Below are 12185 nucleotides of genomic sequence, written 5' to 3'. Positions count from 1 at the left end.
GGGATGAGATTTTATATTTCTTCATAAGCATTAATCTTATTTTGTCAATTAGGAACATTCAGCACCCACCCGCTATCAAGGCAGCTGCCTATCATGTCATGCCCTACCTGCACAGGTGTGCTGGCTACTCAAATGATCCAATTAAGGAGGCCATTTAGTCAGCAGCAGCAGAAGTCCTGTGCCTGGACGCTCCAACAGCGGCCAGACACAAGCAGAAGCAGAAGCAGCAGAAGCAGCAGCAGCACCACCTTTTGTTTTTTGGCTGCAGCAGCAGCAAGGCCCACAGGGCTGGCTAGCTGGCTAGCCAGCAAGCAGGTAGCAATGAAAGTAGGAATCTTTCTTTTTAACCCTGTAAGGGGGTGGTGCACTGTACCCGAAGATACTGCCATATCGGGTCAATGCATAGGGCGACGGAAGCAAGCTTCGAAATCGGCCCCCGTTCTCAAAAATCCATTTAATATATGGTCCCCAGATAGGGGACGTATCAGATATTAAACTGATAAGAACAGATACTACACTTGATCTTAGCCAAAAGGCCGAGAAGCGATAACCGTGAAAGGGGCGGGCCCAACAAGGTGCCCTTCATGGGCACTATCACTGCTTGCTGTCAGGGAGGCTGCCAGACAATTTTCCATGCACACTCTGGGCTGGGGGGCAGTCAACCACCAGTACACACAGCAGAACCTAAACCCATACCATTATTGCTAAGCAGCAAGACAGGGGCCCATTGCACTCCCACGGGGCCTTTTTAAATGCAATCCATAACCCGGATTTGCCAGGAACCCTTCTTACTCCTCCTACTTGCATGTGACACTGGGCTTAGGATCTGCATAGGAAACACACACACAAGCACACACCTACCTTTGTTGCCTGCAGATGCCTCCTTGGCTGTCCCCAAACGGTATCAAACCAACACCCACGGGAAGCTGTAAGCATAGAGGACATGCCTGCACCCCATTGGACTTACCTGTGTGGGTTAAATCCGGGTTATTTGACAACCTATGGCGGTGATGGTTCTGCTCAGGCAGAGCAGTGCTGATGCTCCTCATAAAGCTGTCGCTGCTGTGAAGGTTCTAGGTGACATCACAAATCCCTATGGTTACATACACAACAAAGCTGGGTTGTTGTTGTTTACACTCTGCAAGGCCTGTGGAAGTGAGTGACATCATAGCACTGTAGTTCTGAGGGTTCTAGATGGATGCAACAATCTCCTGTTGCTTCTATGAAGGCCATAATAGACGACATCACCAAACAGCTCCATAGTCACATACACAGCAAAGGAGAGATGTTGTTTACACCTAGTGATGTCAGTGGTATTGAGTGACATCACAGCACAGTGCTAAGGCTCCTGGGCCTGGACACAGCAGCGGCTGCAATATCTCAACGGAGAATACGTTTATATATATGTGTGTGTGTGCGCGTATATATATATATATATATATATATATATATATATATATATTTCTCCGCCGAAATCACTTTTAAACCCATTTCCACCTTTTTTTCCCTTCTCTTCCTCTTACTTTTTTTTCAAGTTTTTTTACGTTTTTCTCCTTTTCGCCTCTTTTCTGGGCGTATTATTCTTCTTTTTCTTCTTTTTTTTCGTCTAATGCATACCCCATCAGTGCAGCAATGCTTATTCAATACCGCCAGCAGATGGAGACACTGGGGGATAATTTTCTAAGGATTTATACTGATTTTTCCTGTCTGAATTTGTCGCACAGAAAGTTGCAGGCCAAATATGTGTGACATTTCTGCGACTTTAGCTTCTAGAGCATTTTTACAACATTATACATAGGTGCTGAATACATAAAAAGCGACTGTTCAGCGACAGACAAGTCGCATCGGCTGAAAGTAGGCCAGAATGTCAGTCCATGTTGGAGCAGGTTTAGATACAGTCTAAAGTATAGATCTCAAAGTCTGTGCACAGAATTTAGCAAGGGCCTCGCACCTTCTGATGCATCAGGTAGGTGCACAATAGCATAGCCTAACCCTCTGTACTTTGGTCTATATTGATGCGGGACATAGACAGCCAGCTGATGACCAATCCATTAGTGCAATGGATGGCTGGAAGCATTTGTCTTTGCCTTTGCAATACCACAGAAGCAATGCATGGTCAATGTACAGCAATGACACACCTGTGTGAACAGCCAGGAGACCCCCCCCCCCCCCCCCCATGTTATGTTACATAGTTACATAGTTAGTACGGTCGAAAAAAGACATATGTCCATCAAGTTCAACCAGGGAATTAAGGGGTAGGGGTGTGGCGCGATATTGGGGAAGGGATGAGATTTTATATTTCTTCATAAGCATTAATCTTATTTTGTCAATTAGGAACATTCAGCACCCACCCGCTATCAAGGCAGCTGCCTATCATGTCATGCCCTACCTGCACAGGTGTGCTGGCTACTCAAATGATCCAATTAAGGAGGCCATTTAGTCAGCAGCAGCAGAAGTCCTGTGCCTGGACGCTCCAACAGCGGCCAGACACAAGCAGAAGCAGAAGCAGCAGAAGCAGCAGCAGCACCACCTTTTGTTTTTTGGCTGCAGCAGCAGCAAGGCCCACAGGGCTGGCTAGCTGGCTAGCCAGCAAGCAGGTAGCAATGAAAGTAGGAATCTTTCTTTTTAACCCTGTAAGGGGGTGGTGCACTGTACCCGAAGATACTGCCATATCGGGTCAATGCATAGGGCGACGGAAGCAAGCTTCGAAATCGGCCCCCGTTCTCAAAAATCCATTTAATATATGGTCCCCAGATAGGGGACGTATCAGATATTAAACTGATAAGAACAGATACTACACTTGATCTTAGCCAAAAGGCCGAGAAGCGATAACCGTGAAAGGGGCGGGCCCAACAAGGTGCCCTTCATGGGCACTATCACTGCTTGCTGTCAGGGAGGCTGCCAGACAATTTTCCATGCACACTCTGGGCTGGGGGGCAGTCAACCACCAGTACACACAGCAGAACCTAAACCCATACCATTATTGCTAAGCAGCAAGACAGGGGCCCATTGCACTCCCACGGGGCCTTTTTAAATGCAATCCATAACCCGGATTTGCCAGGAACCCTTCTTACTCCTCCTACTTGCATGTGACACTGGGCTTAGGATCTGCATAGGAAACACACACACAAGCACACACCTACCTTTGTTGCCTGCAGATGCCTCCTTGGCTGTCCCCAAACGGTATCAAACCAACACCCACGGGAAGCTGTAAGCATAGAGGACATGCCTGCACCCCATTGGACTTACCTGTGTGGGTTAAATCCGGGTTATTTGACAACCTATGGCGGTGATGGTTCTGCTCAGGCAGAGCAGTGCTGATGCTCCTCATAAAGCTGTCGCTGCTGTGAAGGTTCTAGGTGACATCACAAATCCCTATGGTTACATACACAACAAAGCTGGGTTGTTGTTGTTTACACTCTGCAAGGCCTGTGGAAGTGAGTGACATCATAGCACTGTAGTTCTGAGGGTTCTAGATGGATGCAACAATCTCCTGTTGCTTCTATGAAGGCCATAATAGACGACATCACCAAACAGCTCCATAGTCACATACACAGCAAAGGAGAGATGTTGTTTACACCTAGTGATGTCAGTGGTATTGAGTGACATCACAGCACAGTGCTAAGGCTCCTGGGCCTGGACACAGCAGCGGCTGCAATATCTCAACGGAGAATACGTTTATATATATGTGTGTGTGTGCGCGTATATATATATATATATATATATATATATATATATATATATATTTCTCCGCCGAAATCACTTTTAAACCCATTTCCACCTTTTTTTCCCTTCTCTTCCTCTTACTTTTTTTTCACGTTTTTTTACGTTTTTCTCCTTTTCGCCTCTTTTCTGGGCGTATTATTCTTCTTTTTCTTCTTTTTTTTCGTCTAATGCATACCCCATCAGTGCAGCAATGCTTATTCAATACCGCCAGCAGATGGAGACACTGGGGGATAATTTTCTAAGGATTTATACTGATTTTTCCTGTCTGAATTTGTCGCACAGAAAGTTGCAGGCCAAATATGTGTGACATTTCTGCGACTTTAGCTTCTAGAGCATTTTTACAACATTATACATAGGTGCTGAATACATAAAAAGCGACTGTTCAGCGACAGACAAGTCGCATCGGCTGAAAGTAGGCCAGAATGTCAGTCCATGTTGGAGCAGGTTTAGATACAGTCTAAAGTATAGATCTCAAAGTCTGTGCACAGAATTTAGCAAGGGCCTCGCACCTTCTGATGCATCAGGTAGGTGCACAATAGCATAGCCTAACCCTCTGTACTTTGGTCTATATTGATGCGGGACATAGACAGCCAGCTGATGACCAATCCATTAGTGCAATGGATGGCTGGAAGCATTTGTCTTTGCCTTTGCAATACCACAGAAGCAATGCATGGTCAATGTACAGCAATGACACACCTGTGTGAACAGCCAGGAGACCCCCCCCCCCCCCCCCCATGTTATGTTACATAGTTACATAGTTAGTACGGTCGAAAAAAGACATATGTCCATCAAGTTCAACCAGGGAATTAAGGGGTAGGGGTGTGGCGCGATATTGGGGAAGGGATGAGATTTTATATTTCTTCATAAGCATTAATCTTATTTTGTCAATTAGGAACATTCAGCACCCACCCGCTATCAAGGCAGCTGCCTATCATGTCATGCCCTACCTGCACAGGTGTGCTGGCTACTCAAATGATCCAATTAAGGAGGCCATTTAGTCAGCAGCAGCAGAAGTCCTGTGCCTGGACGCTCCAACAGCGGCCAGACACAAGCAGAAGCAGAAGCAGCAGAAGCAGCAGCAGCACCACCTTTTGTTTTTTGGCTGCAGCAGCAGCAAGGCCCACAGGGCTGGCTAGCTGGCTAGCCAGCAAGCAGGTAGCAATGAAAGTAGGAATCTTTCTTTTTAACCCTGTAAGGGGGTGGTGCACTGTACCCGAAGATACTGCCATATCGGGTCAATGCATAGGGCGACGGAAGCAAGCTTCGAAATCGGCCCCCGTTCTCAAAAATCCATTTAATATATGGTCCCCAGATAGGGGACGTATCAGATATTAAACTGATAAGAACAGATACTACACTTGATCTTAGCCAAAAGGCCGAGAAGCGATAACCGTGAAAGGGGCGGGCCCAACAAGGTGCCCTTCATGGGCACTATCACTGCTTGCTGTCAGGGAGGCTGCCAGACAATTTTCCATGCACACTCTGGGCTGGGGGGCAGTCAACCACCAGTACACACAGCAGAACCTAAACCCATACCATTATTGCTAAGCAGCAAGACAGGGGCCCATTGCACTCCCACGGGGCCTTTTTAAATGCAATCCATAACCCGGATTTGCCAGGAACCCTTCTTACTCCTCCTACTTGCATGTGACACTGGGCTTAGGATCTGCATAGGAAACACACACACAAGCACACACCTACCTTTGTTGCCTGCAGATGCCTCCTTGGCTGTCCCCAAACGGTATCAAACCAACACCCACGGGAAGCTGTAAGCATAGAGGACATGCCTGCACCCCATTGGACTTACCTGTGTGGGTTAAATCCGGGTTATTTGACAACCTATGGCGGTGATGGTTCTGCTCAGGCAGAGCAGTGCTGATGCTCCTCATAAAGCTGTCGCTGCTGTGAAGGTTCTAGGTGACATCACAAATCCCTATGGTTACATACACAACAAAGCTGGGTTGTTGTTGTTTACACTCTGCAAGGCCTGTGGAAGTGAGTGACATCATAGCACTGTAGTTCTGAGGGTTCTAGATGGATGCAACAATCTCCTGTTGCTTCTATGAAGGCCATAATAGACGACATCACCAAACAGCTCCATAGTCACATACACAGCAAAGGAGAGATGTTGTTTACACCTAGTGATGTCAGTGGTATTGAGTGACATCACAGCACAGTGCTAAGGCTCCTGGGCCTGGACACAGCAGCGGCTGCAATATCTCAACGGAGAATACGTTTATATATATGTGTGTGTGTGCGCGTATATATATATATATATATATATATATATATATATATATATATATTTCTCCGCCGAAATCACTTTTAAACCCATTTCCACCTTTTTTTCCCTTCTCTTCCTCTTACTTTTTTTTCACGTTTTTTTACGTTTTTCTCCTTTTCGCCTCTTTTCTGGGCGTATTATTCTTCTTTTTCTTCTTTTTTTTCGTCTAATGCATACCCCATCAGTGCAGCAATGCTTATTCAATACCGCCAGCAGATGGAGACACTGGGGGATAATTTTCTAAGGATTTATACTGATTTTTCCTGTCTGAATTTGTCGCACAGAAAGTTGCAGGCCAAATATGTGTGACATTTCTGCGACTTTAGCTTCTAGAGCATTTTTACAACATTATACATAGGTGCTGAATACATAAAAAGCGACTGTTCAGCGACAGACAAGTCGCATCGGCTGAAAGTAGGCCAGAATGTCAGTCCATGTTGGAGCAGGTTTAGATACAGTCTAAAGTATAGATCTCAAAGTCTGTGCACAGAATTTAGCAAGGGCCTCGCACCTTCTGATGCATCAGGTAGGTGCACAATAGCATAGCCTAACCCTCTGTACTTTGGTCTATATTGATGCGGGACATAGACAGCCAGCTGATGACCAATCCATTAGTGCAATGGATGGCTGGAAGCATTTGTCTTTGCCTTTGCAATACCACAGAAGCAATGCATGGTCAATGTACAGCAATGACACACCTGTGTGAACAGCCAGGAGACCCCCCCCCCCCCCATGTTATGTTACATAGTTACATAGTTAGTACGGTCGAAAAAAGACATATGTCCATCAAGTTCAACCAGGGAATTAAGGGGTAGGGGTGTGGCGCGATATTGGGGAAGGGATGAGATTTTATATTTCTTCATAAGCATTAATCTTATTTTGTCAATTAGGAACATTCAGCACCCACCCGCTATCAAGGCAGCTGCCTATCATGTCATGCCCTACCTGCACAGGTGTGCTGGCTACTCAAATGATCCAATTAAGGAGGCCATTTAGTCAGCAGCAGCAGAAGTCCTGTGCCTGGACGCTCCAACAGCGGCCAGACACAAGCAGAAGCAGAAGCAGCAGAAGCAGCAGCAGCACCACCTTTTGTTTTTTGGCTGCAGCAGCAGCAAGGCCCACAGGGCTGGCTAGCTGGCTAGCCAGCAAGCAGGTAGCAATGAAAGTAGGAATCTTTCTTTTTAACCCTGTAAGGGGGTGGTGCACTGTACCCGAAGATACTGCCATATCGGGTCAATGCATAGGGCGACGGAAGCAAGCTTCGAAATCGGCCCCCGTTCTCAAAAATCCATTTAATATATGGTCCCCAGATAGGGGACGTATCAGATATTAAACTGATAAGAACAGATACTACACTTGATCTTAGCCAAAAGGCCGAGAAGCGATAACCGTGAAAGGGGCGGGCCCAACAAGGTCCCCTTCATGGGCACTATCACTGCTTGCTGTCAGGGAGGCTGCCAGACAATTTTCCATGCACACTCTGGGCTGGGGGGCAGTCAACCACCAGTACACACAGCAGAACCTAAACCCATACCATTATTGCTAAGCAGCAAGACAGGGGCCCATTGCACTCCCACGGGGCCTTTTTAAATGCAATCCATAACCCGGATTTGCCAGGAACCCTTCTTACTCCTCCTACTTGCATGTGACACTGGGCTTAGGATCTGCATAGGAAACACACACACAAGCACACACCTACCTTTGTTGCCTGCAGATGCCTCCTTGGCTGTCCCCAAACGGTATCAAACCAACACCCACGGGAAGCTGTAAGCATAGAGGACATGCCTGCACCCCATTGGACTTACCTGTGTGGGTTAAATCCGGGTTATTTGACAACCTATGGCGGTGATGGTTCTGCTCAGGCAGAGCAGTGCTGATGCTCCTCATAAAGCTGTCGCTGCTGTGAAGGTTCTAGGTGACATCACAAATCCCTATGGTTACATACACAACAAAGCTGGGTTGTTGTTGTTTACACTCTGCAAGGCCTGTGGAAGTGAGTGACATCATAGCACTGTAGTTCTGAGGGTTCAAGATGGATGCAACAATCTCCTGTTGCTTCTATGAAGGCCGTAATAGACGACATCACCAAACAGCTCCATAGTCACATACACAGCAAAGGAGAGATGTTGTTTACACCTAGTGATGTCAGTGGTATTGAGTGACATCACAGCACAGTGCTAAGGCTCCTGGGCCTGGACACAGCAGCGGCTGCAATATCTCAACGGAGAATACGTTTATATATATGTGTGTGTGTGCGCGTATATATATATATATATATATATATATATATATATATATATATATATATATATATATTTCTCCGCCGAAATCACTTTTAAACCCATTTCCACCTTTTTTTCCCTTCTCTTCCTCTTACTTTTTTTTCACGTTTTTTTACGTTTTTCTCCTTTTCGCCTCTTTTCTGGGCGTATTATTCTTCTTTTTCTTCTTTTTTTTCGTCTAATGCATACCCCATCAGTGCAGCAATGCTTATTCAATACCGCCAGCAGATGGAGACACTGGGGGATAATTTTCTAAGGATTTATACTGATTTTTCCTGTCTGAATTTGTCGCACAGAAAGTTGCAGGCCAAATATGTGTGACATTTCTGCGACTTTAGCTTCTAGAGCATTTTTACAACATTATACATAGGTGCTGAATACATAAAAAGCGACTGTTCAGCGACAGACAAGTCGCATCGGCTGAAAGTAGGCCAGAATGTCAGTCCATGTTGGAGCAGGTTTAGATACAGTCTAAAGTATAGATCTCAAAGTCTGTGCACAGAATTTAGCAAGGGCCTCGCACCTTCTGATGCATCAGGTAGGTGCACAATAGCATAGCCTAACCCTCTGTACTTTGGTCTATATTGATGCGGGACATAGACAGCCAGCTGATGACCAATCCATTAGTGCAATGGATGGCTGGAAGCATTTGTCTTTGCCTTTGCAATACCACAGAAGCAATGCATGGTCAATGTACAGCAATGACACACCTGTGTGAACAGCCAGGAGACCCCCCCCCCCCCATGTTATGTTACATAGTTACATAGTTAGTACGGTCGAAAAAAGACATATGTCCATCAAGTTCAACCAGGGAATTAAGGGGTAGGGGTGTGGCGCGATATTGGGGAAGGGATGAGATTTTATATTTCTTCATAAGCATTAATCTTATTTTGTCAATTAGGAACATTCAGCACCCACCCGCTATCAAGGCAGCTGCCTATCATGTCATGCCCTACCTGCACAGGTGTGCTGGCTACTCAAATGATCCAATTAAGGAGGCCATTTAGTCAGCAGCAGCAGAAGTCCTGTGCCTGGACGCTCCAACAGCGGCCAGACACAAGCAGAAGCAGAAGCAGCAGAAGCAGCAGCAGCACCACCTTTTGTTTTTTGGCTGCAGCAGCAGCAAGGCCCACAGGGCTGGCTAGCTGGCTAGCCAGCAAGCAGGTAGCAATGAAAGTAGGAATCTTTCTTTTTAACCCTGTAAGGGGGTGGTGCACTGTACCCGAAGATACTGCCATATCGGGTCAATGCATAGGGCGACGGAAGCAAGCTTCGAAATCGGCCCCCGTTCTCAAAAATCCATTTAATATATGGTCCCCAGATAGGGGACGTATCAGATATTAAACTGATAAGAACAGATACTACACTTGATCTTAGCCAAAAGGCCGAGAAGCGATAACCGTGAAAGGGGCGGGCCCAACAAGGTGCCCTTCATGGGCACTATCACTGCTTGCTGTCAGGGAGGCTGCCAGACAATTTTCCATGCACACTCTGGGCTGGGGGGCAGTCAACCACCAGTACACACAGCAGAACCTAAACCCATACCATTATTGCTAAGCAGCAAGACAGGGGCCCATTGCACTCCCACGGGGCCTTTTTAAATGCAATCCATAACCCGGATTTGCCAGGAACCCTTCTTACTCCTCCTACTTGCATGTGACACTGGGCTTAGGATCTGCATAGGAAACACACACACAAGCACACACCTACCTTTGTTGCCTGCAGATGCCTCCTTGGCTGTCCCCAAACGGTATCAAACCAACACCCACGGGAAGCTGTAAGCATAGAGGACATGCCTGCACCCCATTGGACTTACCTGTGTGGGTTAAATCCGGGTTATTTGACAACCTATGGCGGTGATGGTTCTGCTCAGGCAGAGCAGTGCTGATGCTCCTCATAAAGCTGTCGCTGCTGTGAAGGTTCTAGGTGACATCACAAATCCCTATGGTTACATACACAACAAAGCTGGGTTGTTGTTGTTTACACTCTGCAAGGCCTGTGGAAGTGAGTGACATCATAGCACTGTAGTTCTGAGGGTTCTAGATGGATGCAACAATCTCCTGTTGCTTCTATGAAGGCCATAATAGACGACATCACCAAACAGCTCCATAGTCACATACACAGCAAAGGAGAGATGTTGTTTACACCTAGTGATGTCAGTGGTATTGAGTGACATCACAGCACAGTGCTAAGGCTCCTGGGCCTGGACACAGCAGCGGCTGCAATATCTCAACGGAGAATACGTTTATATATATGTGTGTGTGTGCGCGTATATATATATATATATATATATATATATATATATATATATATTTCTCCGCCGAAATCACTTTTAAACCCATTTCCACCTTTTTTTCCCTTCTCTTCCTCTTACTTTTTTTTCACGTTTTTTTACGTTTTTCTCCTTTTCGCCTCTTTTCTGGGCGTATTATTCTTCTTTTTCTTCTTTTTTTTCGTCTAATGCATACCCCATCAGTGCAGCAATGCTTATTCAATACCGCCAGCAGATGGAGACACTGGGGGATAATTTTCTAAGGATTTATACTGATTTTTCCTGTCTGAATTTGTCGCACAGAAAGTTGCAGGCCAAATATGTGTGACATTTCTGCGACTTTAGCTTCTAGAGCATTTTTACAACATTATACATAGGTGCTGAATACATAAAAAGCGACTGTTCAGCGACAGACAAGTCGCATCGGCTGAAAGTAGGCCAGAATGTCAGTCCATGTTGGAGCAGGTTTAGATACAGTCTAAAGTATAGATCTCAAAGTCTGTGCACAGAATTTAGCAAGGGCCTCGCACCTTCTGATGCATCAGGTAGGTGCACAATAGCATAGCCTAACCCTCTGTACTTTGGTCTATATTGATGCGGGACATAGACAGCCAGCTGATGACCAATCCATTAGTGCAATGGATGGCTGGAAGCATTTGTCTTTGCCTTTGCAATACCACAGAAGCAATGCATGGTCAATGTACAGCAATGACACACCTGTGTGAACAGCCAGGAGACCCCCCCCCCCCCCATGTTATGTTACATAGTTACATAGTTAGTACGGTCGAAAAAAGACATATGTCCATCAAGTTCAACCAGGGAATTAAGGGGTAGGGGTGTGGCGCGATATTGGGGAAGGGATGAGATTTTATATTTCTTCATAAGCATTAATCTTATTTTGTCAATTAGGAACATTCAGCACCCACCCGCTATCAAGGCAGCTGCCTATCATGTCATGCCCTACCTGCACAGGTGTGCTGGCTACTCAAATGATCCAATTAAGGAGGCCATTTAGTCAGCAGCAGCAGAAGTCCTGTGCCTGGACGCTCCAACAGCGGCCAGACACAAGCAGAAGCAGAAGCAGCAGAAGCAGCAGCAGCACCACCTTTTGTTTTTTGGCTGCAGCAGCAGCAAGGCCCACAGGGCTGGCTAGCTGGCTAGCCAGCAAGCAGGTAGCAATGAAAGTAGGAATCTTTCTTTTTAACCCTGTAAGGGGGTGGTGCACTGTACCCGAAGATACTGCCATATCGGGTCAATGCATAGGGCGACGGAAGCAAGCTTCGAAATCGGCCCCCGTTCTCAAAAATCCATTTAATATATGGTCCCCAGATAGGGGACGTATCAGATATTAAACTGATAAGAACAGATACTACACTTGATCTTAGCCAAAAGGCCGAGAAGCGATAACCGTGAAAGGGGCGGGCCCAACAAGGTGCCCTTCATGGGCACTATCACTGCTTGCTGTCAGGGAGGCTGCCAGACAATTTTCCATGCACACTCTGGGCTGGGGGGCAGTCAACCACCAGTACACACAGCAGAACCTAAACCCATACCATTATTGCTAAGCAGCAAGACAGGGGCCCATTGCACTCCCACGGGGCCTTTTTAAATGCAATCCATA

General features: G+C 46.3%; 6 non-coding genes across 6 annotated transcripts; all 6 read right to left on the bottom strand.

The window, feature by feature from the left end:
* Positions 1–357: 357 nt before the first annotated feature.
* On the bottom strand, positions 358–548 carry LOC130305462 (U2 spliceosomal RNA). The gene has a single exon (XR_008855040.1). It is a non-coding gene; the product is annotated as a U2 spliceosomal RNA (small nuclear RNA).
* Positions 549–2639: 2091 nt separating this feature from the next.
* Positions 2640–2830, bottom strand: LOC130305461 (U2 spliceosomal RNA). Its single transcript, XR_008855039.1, has one exon. It is a non-coding gene; the product is annotated as a U2 spliceosomal RNA (small nuclear RNA).
* Positions 2831–4923: 2093 nt separating this feature from the next.
* LOC130305460 (U2 spliceosomal RNA) lies at positions 4924–5114 on the bottom strand. Its single transcript, XR_008855038.1, has one exon. It is a non-coding gene; the product is annotated as a U2 spliceosomal RNA (small nuclear RNA).
* Positions 5115–7205: 2091 nt separating this feature from the next.
* Positions 7206–7396, bottom strand: LOC130305504 (U2 spliceosomal RNA). Its single transcript, XR_008855081.1, has one exon. It is a non-coding gene; the product is annotated as a U2 spliceosomal RNA (small nuclear RNA).
* A 2102-nt stretch (positions 7397–9498) lies between these two features.
* On the bottom strand, positions 9499–9689 carry LOC130305493 (U2 spliceosomal RNA). Its single transcript, XR_008855071.1, has one exon. It is a non-coding gene; the product is annotated as a U2 spliceosomal RNA (small nuclear RNA).
* Positions 9690–11778: 2089 nt separating this feature from the next.
* Positions 11779–11969, bottom strand: LOC130305482 (U2 spliceosomal RNA). The gene has a single exon (XR_008855060.1). It is a non-coding gene; the product is annotated as a U2 spliceosomal RNA (small nuclear RNA).
* Between the last annotated feature and the right edge of the window lie 216 nt (positions 11970–12185).

The sequence above is a fragment of the Hyla sarda genome, unplaced genomic scaffold (assembly GCF_029499605.1).
Source record: "Hyla sarda isolate aHylSar1 unplaced genomic scaffold, aHylSar1.hap1 scaffold_1311, whole genome shotgun sequence".
NCBI classification, from domain to species: Eukaryota; Metazoa; Chordata; class Amphibia; order Anura; family Hylidae; genus Hyla; species Hyla sarda.
This window is presented reverse-complemented; position numbering and strand designations above follow the sequence as displayed.